The sequence below is a fragment of the Coenobita brevimanus genome, chromosome 109 (genome assembly GCF_032717465.1).
Source record: "Coenobita brevimanus isolate Jiangsu-jjx chromosome 109, ASM3271746v2, whole genome shotgun sequence".
NCBI lineage: Eukaryota > Metazoa > Arthropoda > Malacostraca > Decapoda > Coenobitidae > Coenobita > Coenobita brevimanus.
The window spans coordinates 13,084,120-13,109,615 of NC_137062.1; positions in this window are offsets into that span (position 1 = coordinate 13,084,120).

The following is a 25,496-nucleotide window of genomic DNA, read 5'->3' on the forward strand; positions in this document are numbered from 1 at the left end:
CGCCAGTTTTATCCTTAATATTAATATTTCTTATAACATTTTCTGCATGACTATGGGCGTAGACTTGACAATCCTTTCCCTGAGACCGTGCACTCCTGCATGCCACATACCCGTTTGTGACCATTATTGCACTAATATTACACGTCAGTGCTGAATACATGGTAGGGTTCTCTCACTATGAACTTGTGTGAAGGTAATAGTGTTTTATGACATTTCGGTGAGTATTTCTGGATAATAAGTTAACACTAATGAAATTCAAATATCCAAACTTTTCCTGCCTGGACCTGGCCCGATCTTGCGCTTTTTTCGTGTGAAGCTTTACATTCTGCTACTTACGGTATGTTTTTGCACATTACTGGCTGAAGTACAGAGGCAGGCATAATATACTGGTCCATGTAGTACACAGCCCTATTTACATTTGTTATAGTGACGGCTCTGACAGAGTGACCAGCGTCCATCCTGCAGCAGTTTATACTTTCCATAGTCCCTGCCCTGCTTTTCAGTGTTTATTTTTTCTATATCTCGTCTGCATTCTTTGGCGATTACTAATTTCATTCAACAGCTAAAGTGCCATCTCCCCCTCCCCACCCCCCAAAAAAGGCAAACTGAGCCGCCCAGGCAACACACAGTATGCTGGAAGCCAATATAAACACTCTGTGTATTGATACAATTCATCATGGTCAATAAAATGCAATGAACACTGACTTTCGAATCACAGTGGTGCCATAATCAATCCCAACATGCTATTCAATATGCTATAAAAGAGATAAATAATTATCTTATTTAAAACTAGAACGATATTATTGTCCGCAACGGTACATGTATAGGGCCGTGAATTACATGTCTGTTCTGCAATGGCTTAAATAACTACTATCAGATCTGTTGGGCCAAGAAACAGCAGTGTTGCCAACACTCCGAGTCTCTCTCTCTCTCTCTCTCTCTCTCTCTCTCTCTCTCTTAAAATATATTTTTAACCTCTTGATGGTTTTATTGAACATTGGGGAAATTCCTCGTAGCAAAGGAGGTAAAAGTACAATTCACTTTTCCCTTCAATACAATGTCGTCTTGTTATATTCCTGTTGCCATCAGACGATTTATTCATCTTGAGTTAGATACCCGGTACCTCGCAATGAAGTTATGAGAAGAAATCTCCTTTAGCTTCATCCCAATAATTTCGCTGTTTGCATATTATTGTTTCGATCACCAGACGATTCAGGTAACTTACGGGTCTTCAACCACAGTAAAATGACTGCAAACCATCTCCTGTAACCCCTCCACAATGATAATGTGTTTTCAGTTCATCAGTACAGCCATCTCCATAAATCAAGATCTATCTACAATCAGTGAATGGGGACAAAACAACCTTGTCTCTTTTAATGCTAGTAAAACTAAATATATACAGTTTACTAATAGACAGATATTGCCAGATTCGTACATTATCTTCAATGCTACTAATATTCCCATCTCCAAAAGTATTGAAATTCTTGGTGTCTCACTTAACAGTGCCCTCAGCTGGACCTGTCATGTCAGATCACTTGCTAAAACCGCCTTAAAGAAACTTGGCTTATTGTACAGAGTCCGTAACTTCTTCGCCGATGAGCAGTTAGCTATAATTTATAAGAGTCATGTGCGCTCTCAGCTTGAATATTGCTCACCCTTGTGGAATGGTTGTGGAGAGGTTGCATTAAGACAACTAGACAAAATTCAGAATAAAGCCGTTAGAATCATTAACAACCCTGCCATTACATATAAACTACCACCCCTGCAAGTAAGAAGGAATGTTGCCTCCCTTGCATTATTTTACAGATATTTTTTTGGCAAATGCTCAAACGAAGTTGCGTCCATGGTGCCACCTCTCCATGCCTTCCCTCGTGCTACACGGGCATCTGGTAGCGCTCATGACTGGAATGTCACTCAACCATATTGCAGAACTTCTGCCTATCAGAATTCTTTCATTCCCCGAACTGCATCTATCTGGAACTCGCTTCCCCAGAGTTGTTTTCCTCCAAATTTCAACCCACAACTGTTCAAGTCTAACTGTTACAGATATTTTATGAACAGAGGACACCAGTAATCTGGTGTATGGATTATTTTTTTTAACCCATTTGTTTTTCCTTCCTCCGTTCTGTTATTTATAAAAAAAAAAAAAGTTATTTCTGCCTCTAAACAGTTTTATTCATAAACAAGAAGAGACTTCCCCCTTCTCCCCCCCACAAAAAAAAAAAAAATCTTTGAAACTAGCTGAATATGTGAAACTGTTTTAATAAAATGCTTCTTTATGGTGAATATTGAAAACTGCTAAATAATCAGCTGGTGCGCCAGTTGATGGAACAGGTAACAAGCCAAATGAACTCATAATTTCAAGCTGAACAACTTGGTACTTCAGAGAAAAGTCGCTACAATGCCTCCTTATTGCTGAAGCTGAAAACCACCTAATAGTCAGCTGATGCGTCAGGTGACGTAACAGCTTATCTCATAAGAAAATGGCCCAAAACTCTTCAGTAGCAGATGCCCAAACTTTCCTTGAAGAAAGAGAGACAAAAAAAAAAAAAAAAAAAAAAATCCAACAGGTATACCACTTGTAGAGCTGTAGGCTTCGCCGCAGCTAGAAATATCACATGCATTTCTCAGTACACTTGAAGAGCCTTCCACATCTACATCCATGCTTGAAGAATTGGGTGCGGGCAGGTCACTTCTCCTTTGACAATAAATGATATTCCTCTGCCCTGTGGATTGGTTGCCCCTCAGCACCTGTAATGTACAACTTAAATATCATATAGCGAGATTGATCTAACACGACGAAGATCTCTGACTCGTTTCAGCTGGCTTAGTGCACTCAGGTTGGTAATTTGATTTCGTCAGTAACCAAGCTCATTGAACTTCATGCATTCACGACCTAGTACTGAAAAAGGGTATATCCCAGTTCCGTCAGGTGAATGATGACGGTAATGACGATAACAGCATCGTAAAATTATCCAAGAAAAATTTTCGTAAAGAAAACTTCCGACAGCCATTGCCTACTAGAAGTCGAGCTACAAGTCCAGAAGGTTTGGTGCCTCTAGTTTTAATCCTTCTTGGAAAATTAGGTGACATCCAGAGTATCCAGACCCAATATTTCACCTCAGGCGATCTCAGACAGTAATCAGTCGTTTGGAACCATGCTCTTTTCTCCGCTGCGTCCACCTTAAGGCTACTTCGCAGTAAAATTTCAGCTGCCTAGCTTAAGGGTTTAGGAGATAGCGTGGCTGACTCACTTTTCTGTTCCGAGTAACATCTGGAGATCTGATTGACGATCCACCATATTTGAGCAAACGAAGAGGACAGCTGTGCAATTAAGTTGACTAAATTTGAATGCTCAAGGCCAAATAGCCTTTGAAATATTGCACTGTTAAGGTAAGTAAGCTAATAATATTGAAAATATAAGGAAACTTCCCACAGGGGTGTGGGAAACTTTAACAGTGATAATGGTGATGGTCATGACGACAGCAGTTCCATTCAGAGTGGGTAGGAGGAGAGAAACCCTTAAACATCTGACATGGATTTGATGATGAAAGTCGGTGATGACGACTAGGGTTATACTGATAAATGCTGATGGTGACTAAACTACTGGTAAACAACAGCCATCTTCTCAGTGATTAAAAAAACTACATTTACCAGAGAGAGTGAGAGAGAGGCATACTTCCTCTGACAAGGGTTAAAGAAGCTTGTTGTTATCATTTCGGGAGGTCCTAGTAAGACAAATAATGTATTTGAGGCAGCAAAATATATACTAACGGTTTTGGTACTGATCAGATAAAAAGTATTTCCAACCTTAATGTTGTCTTGAGATTTACGTAGATTAAATAAAGTCGGCTACTTTTGTAAAGACAAAAAAGTGACAGCGTACTAAGTTGATTAAATGGCTCAGTTAAGTAACCTATTAGGCGGCGCTTTGACACACACACACACACACACACACACACACACACACACACAGAATGGCATAGTTTGTCTTCTATGGGTTGGAAAGCGTAATTTTTTTTCCTAAGTTGACCATCCCTCTATATGAGTACCTCATTTCCATCATTATGTGTATAATAAATTTTCTAATTTCTTAGTTCACATCATTTGTTAAATGATCATTTTTTTCATCCAGATGTTGTATCGGTTACAAGTCATACAAGTAAATTATCAAATAAACAAACACAAAACAACCTTCTGCTTAAAAGTGTATCATTAGTACCACTGTGTTTGGATTAGGACCAAACCACCTGGACAGCACCACAAGATGTGTGTGGTTTGTGTAGGCTATATGAAACTGGTTAATTATTATCTGTTTATTTTTTTGCTTTTCTCTTCTTTTCCTCTCTCTCTCTCTCTCTCTCTCTCTCTCTCTCTCTCTCTCTCTCTCACTCTGTGTGTGTGTGTGTGTGTGTGTGTGTGTGTGTGTGTGTGTGTGTGTCACAACAAAAGAGACTGGGAGTGAAGGATTATACCTGGCGAGCGTTTAAAATTGACCACCCTTTCCCTGCGAACACACACACACACACACACACACACACACACACACACACACACACACACACACACACACACACACTTGGTGGCGCAATTGATAGAGCACTTGACCACCAATCCAAGGGACCAGAGTTCAAGGCCAGCTCAGGCCGCGCGTCTTGCGTGGGTGAGGTGAGGTCTCACGTGTCAGGTGTAACTCATGGAGTACTGTGGTGGTAGACCGGCAAGGGTTCGAAACTCAGCAGAGTATAGATTAGGCGGTCTGTCCCGTTGTGCCTACGCCCCACTCCAGCCTCGCTGAGGCTTGGTAGCATGTCGGCGCTCTTCAAGAGCAGCCAGGGCCAGCCTGTTGACCACCATAGTTTCGGATACTAGATTAAGGACCTGTGTGTTTTGAGTCACTGGTTGCGATAAACCGAAAATTATTATTGCGCGCACACACACACACACACACACACACACACACACACACAAAGGCTATAACAACAGTATCTTCTTTCACGTACAGTACACAGACTAATACATACCGTGTCAGCAAGGACTTTCCTTATTTTTCTGCCTCGCAAGTTTATCGTACCCAGGTCTGCTAACAGCCACCTCCCCCAGAAGATCTGTAAATGCTGTGGTACAATGGATCGTGTTCTCAGGTTTTTATGGTATTCCCTGGCACCTCTTGTCTAACAGTATATTTCTTCTGTGGGGAGTGAATGAGTGTGTGGTCCAACTCACTGAACACAGTATTAAATACTAGTCTTCTTTATCATGATTTTATCTTCCCTTGCTGTTTTTATTCTATCTCAAGCTATACTTGGGTAGCAAACGTTCACGGTGATGTTTTATTATGCACATTTGTCAGTATCAACGTGACACACTCGTATATAATATTGTAGACAATATGAACCTGATTGTAATCGCCAAGAACAAGCTGGTAGGAAGCCTTTTATACATTTTTCTTTGTGTCTCCTGTATATGTAAAAACAGCGACTCAGTTTACAAGCAGCAGCAAATAGAAATGATAAAACTGGCTCCACGTCTGTTAAAGGTATTGTTTATTCCGTTATTCTGAAAGTGGCTTTTGTGTGTGTGTGTGTGTGTGTGTGTGTGTGTGTGTGTGTGTGTGTGTGTGTGTGTGTGTGTGTGTGTGTGTGTGTGTGTGTGTGTGTGTGTGTGTGTGCAGCTTTATCATCAAAAAATGTCCAATTCTGGACACTTTTTCGATCGACTGGCCGACATTACAGTGATATAAAATCTTAAAAGGGTGCAGAAGTTGGGTCGGTGAGGTATATTTCAAAGACAGGGGAGCAAAAATGAGCGTTTTTAGCTGAAAGTTTTAGTCAGGGTGGAACAAAGATGTAGACATTATATATGCACTAGTATATATCTCATAACACAATGGACAGGGTGTAGTGTCTGCTGGGGACATACACAGTTCCTCACTAGGAATGTCAATCCACATAATGTATATCCACAGTCTTGTTGTCCCAGACCATCAAGAATTATTAACATATGATGTGTAGACCATCAAGAATTATTAACATATGATGTGTATCAAACAATCTCTTTGTAGTCCAGACGATCAAGAATTTCATGATGTATTCAAACACGAGGAGTAACCAGCCCTGGTCAGTTAGTCCACGTGAATCCACCAGACATTACATCACACACACACATCCTCTCCAAGCTGTATATAATGTCGGAGAGACTTCCTTCAGATCAGAAGGGGATGACTGTAACAAAGATAGTGGTGGGTGGTGTGGCAGTTTGGGAGGAGTACATCCTGTGAAGATGGGTATTGTTCGACGGGCGGCGCTGGCAATCAGTTGTAAACCACATATCTCTCTTAAGTGTGTATGTGGGAGTGAGGCTAGAAAAAGTGTGGTAGTAGAGTGGAGACGAATGGGCGGGATGGACTGGGATGATCGTGTAAGGAGAGACAAGGCGTAGTAAGCCACTCAGTGGAAAATAGACTTTGTAGATATGCCAGTATGAACGTGGAGGTATTATTTCAAAGCTTCCCTCAGGCAAAACCAGAACAATAACATTAAAGAATCAGCAAGCACGCGGCCCCTACTCTCGCATACCTGCTGTCTCTGGTCACTGCTCAGAATGTGTTAAAGAGAGGGGTGGGAAAATGATGTAGTACGGAAGCGGGTGGAGAGTTAGGCATAGTGTGAGGTAGCGAAGTTAGGCCAAAAGCAAGTCAGTTACCAACATGGATCGTGGTGTGGAAGGAGCAACACAGGTAGGAGATAAAGGAAGTCAGTTAAAGAAAACAGGAAGGGAGTCAAGTAGGCAGTTAGGCAGGCAGACGGAAAAATAGGTAAATAGGCAGACAAGAAAAATGGGAGGCAGAGAAAATGTAGTGAAACGGAACAGAAAGAAAAAAAAAAAAAAAGGCAGCCAGGCAGGTAGGTAGGCCGGTAGGCAGAAAGGCAGATAGACAAAAAGGGAAGAGAGAGAGATAATAGCAGGGGGTAGAAAGATTCAGGCAGGCATGTAGGGAGACAGATAAGGTGAAACGGATGATATGGGATGGCAAGCAAAAGACAGGGGAAAAACGAGATACCGACTAGAACACTGATGGAAAACAGTAAAGGAGGCAGGGCAGGCAGGGACTGGGGTCACTGCGAGGCAGGAAGTAGGCACGGTTGCAAGGCAAAGAGAAGGCAAGTAAGGCAAAGATATGGGGCTAACATTTACAGGATCTTAGTAACTTGACTCCATCCTCCTTTTAATTCAGATTTATTTAAAACTTTTGTCTGGTCAACGATCCGGATGACAAGGAACTAAACACACATTTGCCATTAACAATGTTGACAAACTGTCTGTGTTTATACTGGCCTATTGACAAAAGGGTACTGTCTACTTTTCAAGCCTCAGTTTTTAAATTTCCCTTAAACCACCCTCTTCTACACTTCAAAGCCTCCTCCTTATAGCCATCTAATCCACCTTCTTACATCCTTCTAAGCCACTCTCTTACACCCTTCTAAGCAACCCTCTTTCACTCCTATAAGCCACCATCTTACACCCTACTAAGCCACCTTCTTACACCCCTGTAAGCCACTTTCTTATACCCGTATAACCCACTCCCTTACACCCTTATAACCCACTTTCTTAAATCCCTCTAAGCCACCGTCTACAAAAGGTATTCCTTAGCAGGAACACAGCCTCTTTTATCAGTATATTGAAAACTCTAAAGATGCGATGCACAGCTAGTCCAATAATATTTCATTTCACACACACACACACACACACACACACACACACACACACACACACACACACACACACACACACACACACACACACACACTGTGCTCGTCCATAACGCCAGTGACACAGCAGTTAATTTTCCAATGCAGTGACTGTCGTGGCAATTTATTGCTGCAGTAACTCTGGCCTCGGCTTCCGGGAGACACTAGAATCGTTGACTCTCTAATCACCAACATTGTAATTAAGACAAGAGCCAGCCGAGATTTATGGGGTTGAAAGCGTTCAAATACAGACCGTATTATTGAATCAGTGGTCGCATTTATATTCTTTCATAAGGTTAAAGTGTGTTTGGAACTGCTTGTATATACGTTTACCTTCACACATACAGCAGCCAAACACTTCACAACCAAATGTTATAATAAATATTTGAGTAATATTAGGAAAAAAAAAGACGATCTGTGATACAAGTTAACTGCTATGAAGACATGCTGATTCAGTACACTGGTACACGCCACAGGGAGCCTTGTGATGATGATCGGTTGTCAAGGTGAACTATGAAAACAGCTGGCCACATATCCCAGTAATTACCATCACTGTGATTACGATAGGACTCAGTCAGGATTTACTGGTAGCTATGTCGGATTAATGTCTCTCTTCTGTGTGATATGAAAGGCCTTGTAACACCAATTCATTAGGAATATATTTACCACATTATACCATAACCTTCGTTTGTATGATATTTATATCTTTTAAATATTGATGTATACTATATGCATAATATAAAAAAGGAAGTTGTCCTGTAATAGGTAAATTATGGCATTAAGGAAGTGTGACAAAACCTCGAGAGCTGTCCAGAATACGAACCTAATTCAAGAGAAAGTAATGGATGAGAGACTTCCGACAATGATCAGTGAAGTGAACTTTGAAGACAGAGGCCTGGCTAACTCATCAATTGCCAACACTGTCATTACAGCAAGAGACACTGACGATTACCTGGTAATTGGGAGTCTGCAAGTTGATGGTGGGGCCACCATCCACTAACCAAATGTAGTTTTGCCTTCGGGTCACTCTACACTGACTGATAGAAAAATGACTTCCTGCCCCACAGGAAATCTTTAATACGTTTCATAGTACCCATAATGGCAATTGGCGCCTGGTTGTCTAGTGGGTTAAGGCGCTCCAACTGGATGAGAACATTAGTGTTTACATCCGATAGGTGCCTGGGCTCTTTTGTTTACTTAAAAGTTTGCCGACAGTCCCAAGAGAATGTCTGATGGTCTTTACACAGCTACAGTACAATGACATGGTTCTGTGCACACTGCCGTGATGACTGATGAACATACAAGAACAACGGATTTCCCAATTTGTGTGCTGGTATGGTGTGACCTTAGACGCCATAGATCCCGTTAATTAGGCTTTGATAAATATAAACTGAAAAGAAGGTTTCTATGGGTTTTTGCTATTGAAATAATTATACCAAGTTAGAGGAGAATTAGTGAAGAAATATGATATAGCAGCAAACTGAAAAGTGAAGAGACGAAGAAGAACACGAAGAAGAAGAAACTATGCAAACACAATTGATCTCCACAATATTGTGACGACCTAATGTCCATCCGGGGCGAGCAGTGCTTGTCACTTTCGATTAAAATGTTGGCAATTAGTAGCCTAGCCCCGGGCGCTTAGGGTACGCTTCTTCTGGGAGAGAGGGAAGGACTGGATGATAGAATTATATATCCAATATATGAGTGTGAGTGTATATTGGATGAGGAAGAATTCTGTTTATGAGAGATGTAGTAAAATAGAACGACACTGCGCTCAGTAAATCACTAGTTGCCGTTTGGTTTTGGCCCCTCAGGATTCGAAGGCTTGCTGTTTTTTATGGTGCAGGAGTCTAAAAAGAATGTGTACTTGGTGTAAGGCATGAAGGTGAGGGTGAGGGGCGTGGGGTAAGGATAAAAGGTAAAAGTGAAGGTAAGAGTGAAGGTAAGGGGTGACAATGAGTTTGACGGTGAGGAGTGTGAGGCGAGGGGTGGCTAAAGGGAGTGGTAAGGGGTGAGGGTGAAGATGAGGATGAGGATGAGGGGGTGAGGAAGAGGGTGAGATTGAGGGGTGAGAATGAGTTGGAGAGTGATGGGTGAGGGGTAATGTATGAGAGGTGGCTGAGGGGGTGGTAAGGGGTGAAGGGGAAGATGAGGAGGTGTTGAAGGTAGGAGGTGAGGCCGAGGCTGAGGAAATGGTGAGGGGGAGAAGGGTGAAGTAGTCAGGGGTCAAAGGTGAGTGGAGTGATAGGATTTTATGTTCATAATTCTGACGAAAGTGATGCAGCTGCTTATACCCTCACACGCTGCACGCCATCACTGTCAATCTGTGGTGTCACACACACACACACACACACACACACACACACACACATGATCTATATGACTGAATGCCTTCACAAGAATATAGAATCTATTGTATTCACATACTGGTCCAATTTCTAACGCACAATAATACACAGTAGTAGGCCAACCCTCTCTCTCTTTCTCTCTCTCTCTCTCTCTCTCTCTCTCTCTCTCTCTGACCTATGCGTGGCTCTACACACAGGTAGAGTTATGGGCGTCTGTCGTGTTGTGGGTCGGACTAATGTGTTTTCCATTCCACAACAACATCTCTTTCTCCCTTTATTATTTTTCTCGCCACACCGTGTCATAATTTCCTCCTATTCTTGCAATTTCAAAGTAACGTTATTCAATGTAAAACATGTTTTTTGAACTTCAGGGCTATAAATATAGTTTCATTAACCTTTTTACTACTGGAGACGCTACCTAAAGTTGTGAAATTTCGTCGGGCAGCAAAAAAAAAAAAATAATATCAAAGTGACGCTATCGGACTGAAGTTGGTAAGAAGGACTTTCTGTTTGGAGTGGTGAGATACAGCCGTAATCAACTCATTCACAACAACAGGTTTTCATTGAGCTCATAAAACTGTCTGAAGGCAGCAAGAATGACGTAAAAACAAACGTCACCGTAATAAGGGTTAAGATACGTTATTGTACATGCCTACTGAACCGTGTGGCATACCTCGGGTCCATCATTATGTAGACTGGACCAGCTCATTTGATCTAGCACTGTGGATAAAAAAAAAAGGGGTAGTCATTTCCATGAGTGGTGGTAGTGGTCCAGTGGTGGAGTTGTGGAATGTTGAATGAAAAAAACGAGATCAATTAATGACTGGGCCACGGAATACACCTAGGCTTGGAACTGGAGTTTAGTTATTATAGGGTAGTATTAATATATCTTCCAAAAGATCCAAGGACATAACAAAAAGATCCCAGCTGATACCATTACAACATTTCTGAATATGTCATCCCTACTATGCCTTACGTATGTACGGTTGATACTAATACCCAAGTGATGATATGTGAAGGTGCGCTGCATCATTCCCAACGGGTCGAAACAATGTCTAACCTATGCCCTGAGCCAAATGCATTAAGTAAAGAAAGAAATGAAATCGGCCTCGACCAGTGTACAGTCATTTCCTAGACTATATATTCCGTAATACTTCAGAACAGGGAAATGTTCGTTCGACTCGCCTCATTTGATCTCTTGTTATATGTCACCTACATCTCTCTTTTGTAAGCCAGTAGACCACAGCATGGGATAATGTTTCTTCCTATCCCAGGACATTTCCCGTTCTCTCAGAGGCGGTAGGTCAGAATAAGGAAACATGTTCCTAGTCCATTGCTCAGCCACTTGCACTGAGTCACTTTCTCTACTGTATAGCTTTGACTGAGGGAAGCCGGACTGAATAGTGACGTGATTATGTGTCACTTCCCTTATCCAGTCTCCCCCTCACCAGATCATTTACTCTGCTAAGGGAAGTTGTTCTGTAGATCAGAATAAGCAAGTGAAGTAACAGCGGGTAAGATATGTAGTGACGGGTGGTGATAAATACAGTGTGAATGACGGATACTCATCTATTAGTACCTGGAACTTGACAGTAGGATTCTGGATTATTCAGGTATTTGTATAAAAGAGGAATCTGCTGAGACAAGGGATGTTTCCTACCCTGGCCAGCCACGGCACGCTGATAACGTATTGTTTATTTCTTATTTTTTTTCTCCTGCATTACCCTGGGACCATCTCCTGCAACGTAATATCCAGACCACTCATCATAATGGGTTAGGTTCTCTCATCACTGGTTAGGGTTTCACAAAATGTGTTTTCCGGATCCAGAATCTATAATATGATCCGGATGGATCCCAAAAGTTAATCGATTGTTCCCTGGGACATGGGCTATCTACCCACCAAATTTGGTCCAAATCTCTCTTAGTTTTTGAGTAATCCTGCCAACTGACAAGTTAACTATCTAACAAACAAGCAAACAGGGGTGAAAACATACTTTCCTTGTCAGGGATAGCTACAGTAAAGTAGCTACACGAACTAAAACAAAAAAAATATGCATCTCGTGATTGTAGGCAGACGAGTCCGAGGTAAAGAATTTAGTATAACGGTAACTATTATGGCTATAGAAAAAAAAAAGTAGCCTAAACAATACTGGTAAAACAAAAGCAGATAAAAAAATACTGACTGCATTTTTAACAGTTTACAATAGTTGGCGAAAAATGCAGGAAGGAAAATTATACAGTGCGGAAAGTAAATGACATGAGAGTGAACACAAACGGACAGAAATATCGCTGAGTGACACAAGATGAAAAACACGAAGGAAGAATGTGAGATTAATGACTGGAAGAAAAGAAAGAAGAAAGGAAAGAAGCCGACGATGAGAAGCATGACTAGAGAGAAGACTTTACTACTTGTTTTTCCCCCACAGCTACCCCTCATTACCTCCGCCAAGGAGGTTGTGATTTTGCTGGCGTTGGTTTGTTTGCCTGTTAGCAGGATTACCCAAAAAGTTATGAACAGATTTTGCTGAAAAAAGCTGGAGGGTTAGGGTATGGCCCAAGGAACAATCCTGTATATTTTGATGGTGATCCGGATCATCATCCGGATCAAGGAATTTTTTGTTTGTTTGTCCACACGATATCTCCAAACCTTCTCAATGAATTTCAATGAAATTTTCTGGGAAGGTGCGCCGTAGGCCAGGAAAGAATTTATTGAACTCTGGGGCAGATCTGGATCTGGATCCTGCAATGGCATTGGCGGAGGTGTGCGCTCTCTGATTGCTTTCTGGTAACAATTATCTTTCCATTTTTCTTCCCCTTCCATTCAAGTGTATCATTATCACCAGCCCTTCTCATCCCTTCTTCTCCCCCTCATTATCATCATCTTGCCTACCTCATCTTCCTCCTTGCCATCATCCCCGCACCTCTCTTCCCCACCCTTTCCTCCCCTACCCAGTTCACCCCCTTCTCGTCCCACACTCAACCCCGCCACTTAACTCATCCCACATTGTACTGTACAACCCTTGCATATTTTGTGGAGTCCAACGTTGCTATATTTTCAGAAGCAGTTACAGGTGAGCGCTGCGCTACATCCATTTAACGTTTTTGTCTCTTCTCTTTATTTCCCTGATGCGATTTTGGTTTGGGTCAGCCATTCTTTTTTATGGGGGGAGGGGGATACTGGTAAGTGTTATATTTTGTTCATGCTGTTTCTCTCTGTGTCTGTCTGTCTGTCTGTCTGTCTGTCTGTCTGTCTCTGTCTCTGTCTGTCTGTCTGTCTGTCTGTCTGTCTGTCTCTCTCTCTCTCTCTCTCTCTCTCTCTCTCGTTTTGTATGGATCGTTGTTTTTTCCTTGGTCGGACATCGTTTAATCTTTCGTCCCACATTCACCCTTTTTTCTCCTTTTTTCTTCCAACCCTTCCCTCCCCCCTCGCTTCCACTCCACTTTTCCATGTTCTTTTTACCCTAAACTGGCTAGAATACTGTCCATATAAAAGTGATTTTGTTTGGCTGTTTCTATAAAACGAATAGAAACTTTGATATGTGCCAATTTTCATTAATAACATAGATTAAAGATCACTGAATATTAGTGATGAAGTAAGAGTAAATCTTGAACGTAAAGTAAGGCAAGCATTGAGTCATGAGGGACAGTAGTGTGACTCATCCCAACCAAACGCAGACACAACAATCCTTACAACAAGCTTTCTATGCTAGTTTTACTTGTGTGTGTGTGTGTGTGTGTGTGTGTGTGTGTGTGTGTGTGTGTGTGTGTGTGTGTGTTAGAGAGAGAGAGAGAGAGAGAGAGAGAGAGAGAGAGAGAGAGAATATTACTACAGCATGCAATATTGGCTGCAAAATGTTAGTCGGTGGTATTCGTATGTATATTACTGGTAATACTCGTTTCTATATTTTTGGTGCGTTCTATACAGTGTCTACATGAAGCAAGCTGCTGCTAACGTCTGCCTGTTAAAATACTCATAATCCAAAACACTATCACACTCAGTCGTCAATCGTTCTCGTACATACCACTTTTTAATTTGATGGAGTGGTCTGTGAGGTGATTTGAGGAGGGGTGAGGGAGGCTGAGGTATGGGACGTTTTATCACAACCAGAGACATGCGGCAGGAAAAGTCTCAGAAGATAATGGGGAAAATGTAGGAAGATAACAGGATAAGGGGCAAGGGGTCTGCTCTTCCTACGGCCATTGATTCTATATATATCCCTCCCTTAACTGTCTGTATTCCTCACTTCTCTTCCTCCTCCAGTGTGTGTGTACATATTCCTCCTTTCTCTCCTTCCACCCTTTCTTCCTCCCTTCCTCCCTCCCTTCTCTTCCTCCTCTCTCCTTCACTAACTTCCCTATCCTGTGCCTATATATCATCCTGCTCTCCTTCATTCTCTTCCTAACTCCCTCCACTGTGTGTCTAGTCCTCCCTTGTCTGTCTGTCTGCCTGACACACCTAACTTTCCACCCCGGCTGCGGCAACCAACGAATCGTACAAGGAATGCAGCAGCACCGCCACCAAGTTTGCTGAAGGTTGCAATAGCAAGGGATTTTATCACAATGACGATTTTCAGAATGTCACAGACACTTCCCAAACGAGAAGTATTTAGTTTGTAACAAACTAAGGAGCGTAAAAATAATAATATTAGCCCTTTCAAAGCTGTTGTCTCCAATGGAATTATATCACGTCAGTCCCAGATTTTGTTTAGCCTTAGAGTTCCAACACTTGAAGAAAATGTCTCCAGTAGCTCATTCTCTTTTATTGGTTCCCTGAGGTGTCTTGTTAGGCTAGCACCTAACGATTTCTTTACAGCTGAAAATAATTCTAGTAGAAAGATAGGTAAACAGATATATCTATCTAACCATCTATCATCCAATCCTGTGTCGCCCCATGAGGAGCGTAGGAGCCCGGGGCTAAGCAGTTGGCCCTGACATTTAAGATGAGAGTGACCAGCCTCACTCATCCCTGACTGGCATTATGTGAGCAATAAACCCCAACCACCTCTTGGATATAAACCTTCACGGGCTCAATCCGATTGGAATGCAATAATTACTCACTAAACCATCAGGCGCCAAAATTTGGTTATATGGTTACCACCCAGCGTAGTAAATGGTTTCCTGATGTTCAGGAAACCATTTAGCTTGTCACTCAGTGTAGAGTCACCCACAGGCAGAAGGAAGAGGAAAGAATGAAGGAAAGAAAGACAGGATAGGGAGTGTAAAGTCACCCGTAGGCAGAAGGACGAGGAAAGAATGAAGGAAAGAAAGACAGAAGAGGATGGAAGGAAAGAAGGATGGAGAAGTGGAAAGGGCAGAAACCCGAGAGCAGCACTACATCGAGTGAGTGGATGGTGAGCTCCCCCACCTACCACAAATATATATATATATATATATATATATATATATATATATATATATATATATATATATATATCTTTCTACTTTCTACTAAAATTATTTATTTCTACTAGAATATTAATTATAGAAAGGAACCTACATACCGAGAGAAAGAAGTTTAATATACTGTATATCAGTTTGCGACAACAAATTTGGTCAAAGACTAGCTGTACAAAGTATGAATAACACTGGGGATAAGGTTAGATAAAGTACAGTGGCTACAAAGAGAATACCTGTGATAACACTGAGTAGGAAGGAGACAGGTTGACAGCCATATGATTGAAATGGAGAATTTTGCTTAAGGTATATGCTGTTTAGAAAAGTTTAACTCGGTACCTAAGGAGGTTTTCACTTGACTGCATAAAATCATATGAATTACGCGAAGTAAAATACGATGATGTCAAATCACAGTCATGACGTTAATCGAGATCCATCATCTGAGGCGACCGTGACTTAAAGATAAGATTTACATTTGTCGGACAGTAGGTTGATAGTCTCAGTTTTCTCCGCGTTCAGAAGTATTGGTTATACCAGTAGCCTTCCAGATGTACTGTTATGGAAATTAATAAATATTTAGGTTATGATGATTACGTTGGCATTACTTAACCTTATTGTCATGACCTCAGCTACCAGCAAGAGCTTTTTGTGCTTAGGTAAACACGATTGGTAAATGATGAAAAACCTTGTCACGTCAGTAAGACAGAACTGTTTTCACACTGAAAAAAAATAACGCAGACTTGCTCGTGAAAGAAATTATAAGTTGCACGCACAGATAACTGTACCATGTACTATGCTTACCCAGTTACACACACACACACACACACACACACACACACACACAAGCTGCGGGAACAAGAACTTCTCACGTAAGGTAAAGGAGCTTTACTTATCGATTTTGTTTTATTTCCGTTGGTTCCATGTGTATTATACTGCTTCCTTGTGAGGCGCCTTATTACTGTATTCAGGGACAGGAAAACCCAGGGTGTGAGTGGAATACATTAGCTTGTGCTGGAAAGTACACGAAGGTATGCATAAACCTGACATTCGTTTTATATTAAAAAATAAATAAATAAATAAATAAATAAAACAGGTTTAAAGAATGGATCAGTTCTGAAACATATTATGAGGTAGATGAGTAATAAGAACGAATAACTGTGCTAGTCGTGGAAGCTTATAAAAAATGTTGGGTTTAATCATGAACACATTTCAAAAGGAACTCAGATATTATTATCTTATTACCATACTCTGTCTGACTGACCTGTGCATCTGAGATGCTTGGGGCAAGTAGGGTGTGTTTGATTCGCGGCTGCTGGTTGGCCGCCGGTGATGTCATTGAAGCAAAGGCAGGCATATGTTGTAGTGCAACATGCGGACGTAGGTGTACGCCGTGGGTGGATATTATAGTGAAACATGCGGTGGTACGTGTACACAGTAGGTGGATGTAGAGCAACATGCGGAGGTGGGTGTAACCGGGGGTGGAAAATTACTTCAAACTTCACTCATCGTTTTGTAAAACTTTATAATCAACTTTAGTTTTTTTTTTTTTTTTTATAACAGTAAGGTTTATAAGCTAATTTTTACCTCTTTAGCTTCGAAAATTATTCTATACTTAAACTGGCTGATAATATTACAGGCAATTCAAAAATATAAATATATATGTCGTAAAATAAGAAGAGCTGTAGATTTACATCATCGGCGGCCAATCAGCAGCCGCGAATCAAACACACCCTACTCGCCCCCTACATCTCAACCGCACAGGTCAATCAAATAGGATATAGTGACGTAAATTATAAGGCCACCCTGTACCTGCCAGTGCCTGACCCCTGCTGACTAACGACGTCTGTCAGTACCCGGAATAAACTCCATAATGCGTCCACTGTACCGTGAAGGATTAATGGATATGATAACCGACTGCCGAAGACCAGTAAAACAATTGTGATATCATTGTGGATTATGGATTACCATGATTTTCTCTCTCTCTCTCTCTCTCTCTCTCTCTCTCTCTCTCTCTCTCTCTCTCTCTCTCTCTCTCTCTCTCTCTCTCTTTCATCATCACTACTTTATTTTTCTACTGTATCCATTCAAATATCCTTTTCGAATTTCCACCATTCTCTGCTGGCTTCCCATTATTGACAGCACGAGGGAAATTCGTACACGGTACACGTGTGTGTGTGTGTGTGTGTGTGTGTGTGTGTGTGTGTGTGTGTGTGCCAGCAGCTGCCACACGTGCACCCAGTGATCTGCCAGGCCAAGTGTTTGTTGTTGTCGCATCCTCACAAAGCCTGACATGAGCCACTGGGAAAAACACCAAACAGTGTTGACCTGTAGTGTTCACAACAGGTGTGATGCGATGCACTGTCATGTGTCTTTTGTTAGCTCTACAATATTATTATGACAAAATAACATAATTCGGAGACAAATTATTTTTTGACAAGAAGGCATCAGTCTCATGCCATTCTAATTCTGATTTTATTTCTCTAAGTTGAACTTAACATTTTTTATTGATATTGATCTTTTTCTCTGTTCTATGAGTATTAAGTAGTGAAATTAGCGTAATTCTCGTTGACACTTCGTGCTTCCTACAGCTCCTCTGGCCACTGGTCACCCTCCTCTCACTTCTACAACACTTCACTTCCCTTGCTTTTCACCTTCACTATAATTATTTGTCGCACTCACAAGGGTACTAAATCATTTGCTTTCCTCTAACTGTGTTTCTCCAGCACTAATTAATCCGCTCGCTCAAGCACTCACTGAGTTACTGTCCTTTCCTGAAGAATGGTGTCCAAGCCTTATAGGAGACCTGTTAGGAATTTAAAAAAAAAAAAATACAATGATAAAATAACCCCCGGGTCAGGATTCAGAGAGGGTGGGACCCCAAGGGCCACCCCTCCCCCTCGTGGGGGCGACAGCCCGTTAGTGCCTGTATCCAAACCGTTAGTCACGGCCTGCTATACACCTAGAAATAACAACTTTTGCACAGTCATAGATTCACTCGCTCCATGATATAAGCATTGTGGAACCATCGAGGGCCGCCATGCACTAAAGGGTTGCCCCTGCATCCCGCCCAGAGTCTTTATGCTGGGCCAAAGTTTTAAAATGAAGGACATGGAATTTTGCAGACGGCACTGATAGATGTTCACCCCGGCCCCGTTTTGGGAAGGGTGGGACCTCTTAGGGTTGCCCCTCATGAAGGGGGTGTAGGGCCGCCGGGGGTCCTGAGAAATACGGCCTTTTTTTTTTTTTTTTTTTTAAAGGTTTACAAAGAGCATCCCTCCATCCCCCACCCCCTCGTTGGTGAGGGGTCGGTCCCCGGGGGTTCTGGTCTAAGCCTTTTTGCACGGCCATAATGCTAAGAACAAGAAAATTTTCGTCCGGGTTGACGTTCACCCCGACCACGTATTATATAACGTGTGATCGTTGATGGCCACTTCCCACGAGACAGACTGTTCCCGCGGGGAACAGTGACATAGTTTTTACCTACACACAAAGTTTTGCACAATAGAAGACGTATACTCAGACCAAAGATTGAAGAGGGTGGGACCCCGAGTGTCGCCCCTCTGCCTGCTGTCTCTATCAATAGCCAGAAGCCATAATCCCATAAGGGGTGACCGTATTTTTTTGAGTAAGTTGTTTTACGGGGAGGGCCACTAATCCTCCGCCAACTCACTTGTTGACACCTAGGGAACACTTACGGCTGTAAACCGTTTCCTGACTTACAGGAAACTATTATCCCTGTCATTCAGTGTACAGTCACCTGTAAAGGAAAGAGGTGGAATAAAAAGTGAGAGGAAAAATGTGAGAAGTACGAAGACAGAACGACAGACACGGAAAAATAAATGTAAAGGTGGAGGAAGAAGTAGGCAGTACTTCATTAAGTGAATGGATGATGGCCACCACCACCTACTACCTTTGTAAAATACTGTAGGTATTTCTTTCCACTTACGAAATGACGGGGGTAGGTGCCTCTAGAAAAGATGTCCTCTGTCTTGTTTACTTTTACTTGGCCTGATGTTTTAATTCTCCATCATCAATGCTGAGTTACAGAAATAGATTTACCGTAGATCATGATGCCAGTGACGGAGAACGGCTAAAGAGAGGCTGCTTATCCACAGCATCATCTTTTTTTGCCACTGAGCAACGTGAAAGAAGCTGCAAGAAGGTGGTAATATTGACCAAGTTAATTTAGAAGAAACAATTATAAATAATCGGTTTAGACCAACTTTGGCCAGAAAAACTAAAACTAAATCGTTTCTAAACCTCATTGCTTGTAATTTCCCAGTACCAACTTTCCCATCCCCTACATCCTACACTGTATTTCGACACTACCCTTCCTTTCTTTTCCCTCTTCCATACTCCTCCCTTACCCGCTCCTTTCCTTCCCTCCTCTTCCCCACCCTCCCTATCCCTTCTTTTTTCTTTCCCACCTCAGACTGCCACTAAATTGTCCCTTTCTGTTTACCACATTTTTCTCTCCACCCTTCTCCTGCATCCTTGTCGCTCTTTTCCTTCCTTTTCCTCCCATACACAGCCCCTGGACCCCTCTCTTTTCTCCATCATACTGTCCTTCCGTTCCCCTCCTCCCTCAGTCTCTCATTTCCTTCTCATCCTTTACATGGTCTTCTAGCCATTCATTTTTCTTACTTTCCTTCCACAACACTATTCATGTAAATCTCAACCCTCCCGCCCCCTCATCTTCAACTCTCCTTCTCTTTTCCACCAATCCTTCTCTAGTTACTTTTTTTTTCCGTAATGTCGCCTGACCATTTCCCTCCCTCCTCTCCCACACTCACCTCTGACTCTTGCTTCCATTCCACCACTTTTCCTCTATTTTCGTTCCTCTCCTTTTCGATGCTACGTGTTCTTTCTTCTTCATTCTCATCCCTTCGTTTCCTCCATTACCCTTCCCTTCTTTTCGCCATCTTTCCCTCCCCATTCATTATTCTCCACACCATCACCCTTCCCTTTCCTCTTTCACCACACCATCACCCTTCCTTCTGTTTTCTCCTCTGCACCAATACCCTTCCCCTCCCTTCGTTTCACTTATATTTCCTTCCTTTCCCATCCGTATTACACCATCCTCTACTTCCCTTCTCTGTCCTTCTTTCCTTCACACAACCACTCTTTCGTTTTCTTCCCTTATCTTCTTTCCTGCACATCAGAACCCTTCCCTTCTCTTTCCTTCCCTTCCCTTCCCTCCACACCGTCACCCTTTCCTCCAACAATATTGTCATCCTCTGTCACCTAAGGGGGGGAATGTGCCAAGGGCCGGAACTTGTATAGCAACAAAGAGAGAGAGAGAGAGAGAGAGAGAGAGAGTAACATATAAGAGAACGTCGCCTTGAAGAGGCTAAAATTTCTCTTCCCTGAAGAGGTTAAAATTTCTTTTCCCTCACTTGACTCCAGCCTCACTCTGATCTACATTTTCGCTTATGTAATTTTCAGATGGATCGCTTCTCATTGTAAACGCTATTACTCTTCGTGTAATAAATCAACAAATGAATCAGCAACAGTGGCATATGGAGACCTTGGGTGAATGTCGAAACGTTGTTGCTGTGGTTGTTTTTCTTGTGACCCCAACTACATCTGTAGTGTGAACTCGGTGGACTGCAGGCTTAAGTTTTCCTTCACCTGCTTTTCACCATTCTCATTTCGGGGGACAGGAAAGTGACTGAGTGACGTTTGTGCTATCAGGCAATTGAGCCAACCTGTTATATCGGTGCCACCACATGAAGGCATCCCTCTCTATAACGCAATGAGGCAGTTACAATAATACCTACATGGAGACCTTGAGTGAATGTTGGAATGGTAACAAGTGTGTTTGTACAAATATCTGAACTGTGTCAAAGGTAAATGTTAAGAACCCAAGAAGGAGGTGAAAATGACAATGCTATTAATAGTTCAAAGGACGCCTACATGATTCAGTGAAGGCATGACAGTGTATTAACTCTGACGGCCCAGGGTTGTACTTGCTGAGTGTTGCTGCACAGGGACACCTTAACGTGTTGGTGGTGGCACCTGCCCTGGTGTACAGTGCATTGCCAATCCGTGTCTCCTTCCATACCTTCTACTCCTTCTTTTCCCTCCCTCCCTACCTTCCTATTCTTTTCCCTCCCTCCAATTCTACCTCCCTCCGTCTTCCATAATTACCATTCTCCATCACTGCTAGTCTTTTTCTCCTTCATACTGCCACACTCTGTGTCTTTCTGTCTCTCCCCCCTCCTATGTCTGTTTCCTCCTTCCCATTGCCTGGCTCTCTTACCTTCTCCCCTGCATGTCTTTATTCCCTCCCTCCTTATCGTCAATCTTCTCTTCCTATGTGTTCATCTCTTCTTCCATTTCTGACTACCTCCTTTCCCCTATTTGCTTGCCCCCTTCTTCTCTCGCTGTCTTCTAATTTTTTCCATACCTGACTATATCATCATCTATCTGTCTGTCTGTCTGTCTCTCTGTCTGTCTCTGTCTCTGTCTCTCTGTCTCTCTCTCTGTCTCTCTCTCTCTCTCTGCCATCTTATCCTTGTTTTGAATTTTTGCAATTCGACAACTTACTAAGGCTGGACCACTTGGGATAAAGAGTAATGTCTGTGTGATCTATTCATCTCTCATCACACTTCCATCACCTACCTTTCTCTTTCTTCTAGTTCTCCTTTAACCTCTACTCTCATTCATTATGCTCCTTCATTTCCGTCTCTCTGGCCGTAGCCATCTCAAAAAAGGAGCCAATCCTATTGTGTTTTTCCGATTTTTTTAGTTTCGTTTCCCTCTCTTTCAGCCTTCAATAATTGCTTACCTAGGGAGAGAGAGAGAGAGAGAGAGAGAGAGAGAGAGAGAGAGAGAGAGAGAGAGAGAGAGACTATTTCAGCCAACTGCTGAATGTAGTAACAGAAGGGGCGGTGTGATATCAAATTTCAGAGGAGTTAGATCAAGGGGAGAAAGGATGATAGCAAAGGGAGAAGTTAGCTGAGTTGAGATGTGTCTAGCAGTGAACCAACTTAAATCATAAAGTCTCCAAAACTGGATGGTGTGAATGTAGAAATGTTTTACTGGCAGCTGAGTTATAATGGTTTCATGTCCCAGATTTTCGCCCATTTGAGGCCTACTTCACATATCTCGATAGCAATATATGGACCAGACTATACTGTGAAGATGATGAAACACAATACGAGTATATGTTGTAACTAGAAAGCGCTCAGAATGTACATACCTCCGCCAATGTCATTGTTTTTACAAAGGGTCCGGATCCGCTCCAAAATACAATAAGTTCTTTCTTGGTGCATGGCCCACCTTTTCACAAAGTTTAACTGAAATACATTAAAAATTTTTGGAGGTATTGTGAGGGATACTCCGGATCTGGATCTGGATCCCCCCCCCCCCAAATTTAATCACTGCTTCCTTGGCCCGTGGCCTACCTTTCTACAACATTCCATTAAAATCCGTTTATATCTTTTTTAGTAATCCTGCTGACACACAGACAAACAGACAAACAAACCAACGAGGGGTAAAACACAACCTTCATTTAGGAGGTAAAAATACTAATAAAAAAACAGAACTTCCTTTTTTGTTTTTCTTTTTGTTTGTTCAAATTTCTTTGCAAAGAACAAGTTTTGCATGCCCTCTGCCTCTGATTCTAGTCTAAAAGTCTAAAATTTATACTACAAATGTAGTAGACATTTATTCCAAACAGTTTCGGCGACAACTGTCGCCCTCTTCTAGCCAAATATTGTACAAATGTAGTAACTATAAGAAACGTAGGATTGTGGAAGCTGTATGTATAGAGAGATATAATAATTTTAACCATGGTGAAGGAATGTATAAATTAGATCCAGTGATGAGAGGATTAGTAGCAAGGTCCTTGCCGCCCCTTGTAATCCCTCACTCAGGTCGTGGACAGAGTAGAGGGAGAGTCAGGTGAGGTCACATCAGGTGTGGTTGGGAAAACGTGTCCTCACCCTGCATATAAGCAGCTTCTCAGCATTTGTATGTACCACTCTTGGTCTGTAGATCCACTGAAGAGGGCGACAGTTGTCGCCGAAACTGTTTGGAATACATATTTTTTCGTCTGCCAGTGTGGGTTTTTGTATCCTATTTCATGGTCACGATAGTGTGATTCTTCAGCCAGCAGACATTTATTAATTACAGTGGTTCTGTACCACTATGTAAAAACGAGTGTAAAAGTTCTATAACTGTTTAAATAAAAAAAAAAAAAAATCCATTTCTATACCATAAGGCAAATACTATAAAACCAGAATTCTATGCCATGCGCTAGAAGCATCTCTTCATGTCCATTCCAATGTAACACACATAATCACTGGCATTAGTAAATACTCCTGGCTCTACAAGTTATGGGCGCTAATACACTTGTGTTAATACTGTACTATTCCTCGGGCATAGGTGATATGTGCTGTTAAATATTACCCACGCATTTTTCAGGGGTAAGCGAAGGTATTTTCGTCTCCCTCAACTCTGTATTGCGAATTAACAGCTGTACCCTACCACCTCTCTCTCTCTCTCTCTCTCTCACACACACACACACACACACACACACAAACAGTACATCACTGTAGCTACAAAGTTTTGAGACAGCGTAAAGGCATCCAGTTGTTTACAGTCAAATTGAAATTAAATTATTAAACTTGATATTTGACACAGCTCTGGAGAACAGAAAGAACTAAATCAGAAGCCAGTCTAATTCACCAGAGTTAATACCTTGCATTTTTATTTTACCAAAACTGAGTTTTTTGGTGTCCACTAATTTCGTGCGAGTTGAAAGTTGTGCGAGTTGCGATGTATGAATGTTGTGGGGTAGGGCGGAAGTGTGTGTCGGGTTGGATGAGTGAAGGTGCGGGGGAGAGGGAGGGAGGTTGGGTGTAAAGGGAGTAAGTGTGCTGGGTATGGTTGGTAATGGTTTGGGGTTATATGGGGGAGGATGTGAGTTAAGGTGAATGGGAGTATGAGATAAACTGAGTACGGCTATGGGGTAGGGTTGTGGGCGCTTGTGTTTGGGTTGGTTGGGTGTGGGTTAGGGTGGGTGAAGATGTGTGGGAGGGTGAACATTGGTGTGGATGAGGGTGTGGGATACGATGCTTGAAGGTGCTGTAGGAGGACTATGGCTGAGGGTGGACAAGCGGGAAGGGTGTGCGAGGATTAGGTTTCCTTCATTTTTTTCTGTCCATTTTTTTGTTTTGTTCTGCGTTGTGAGCACCAGCAGCAATAAGTTTAGAAAGGAGTGTGGATATTTTCAGTGCCAAAATCTACTTTACAATGAGTTATGGCAATGTGGTCTTCTCACGGCACCATCGGATATGATTATTGCGAAGATTTAATCTGTAGGTCTGCCTGCTGTCTACTTGAAATAGCATCTTTAACTCTGTTCCTGATCTCAGTTTAATTCGGAAATATCTGTAGGTTGAGCGAAAACTGTGAGACAGGGTAGTAATTCCATGGTACTGTTTTGTACGTTAAATAAGTTTCTGTATCGACATGGTCTGCATCGGCACCATACAAGAGGATACTGAGGTGTAACAGAATAAACTGCTAATGAAGCAGGTGTTACAAACCTTCGAAGCGAAAGAAAGTACAACTCAGTAATGTCGATACCATAATCACAGACAAAAAAGTTATAGCCCAGACACATGGGTTGAATGTCACTGAAAAATGACACAGGCACTTAAGGAACCTATCCCCTAAACAGGGAAGAAAATTATATAGAAATGAGTAAACACTAAGCAAATGCATACATCTTTATTATAGACCTAATTCCTGAGAGGGACGTAAAATTCATTAATAACATAACAATGAAAACATACGAATAAGATAGAGATTCTGGCCATCAGGGGGAAAAAAGGTAAGCAAACAGGTGAAAAAGCCGTGTGCAAAGCTAACAGGGTGAGTTTCGGGGTGGAGGGGGCGATGTAGGGGGTTTGTTTGTGTAAACAAGGGAGTCAGGTTGCAAGCTTGTACACCTGTATGAGTAAATAGAGACCTGCTCTGAGCTTACACCGAC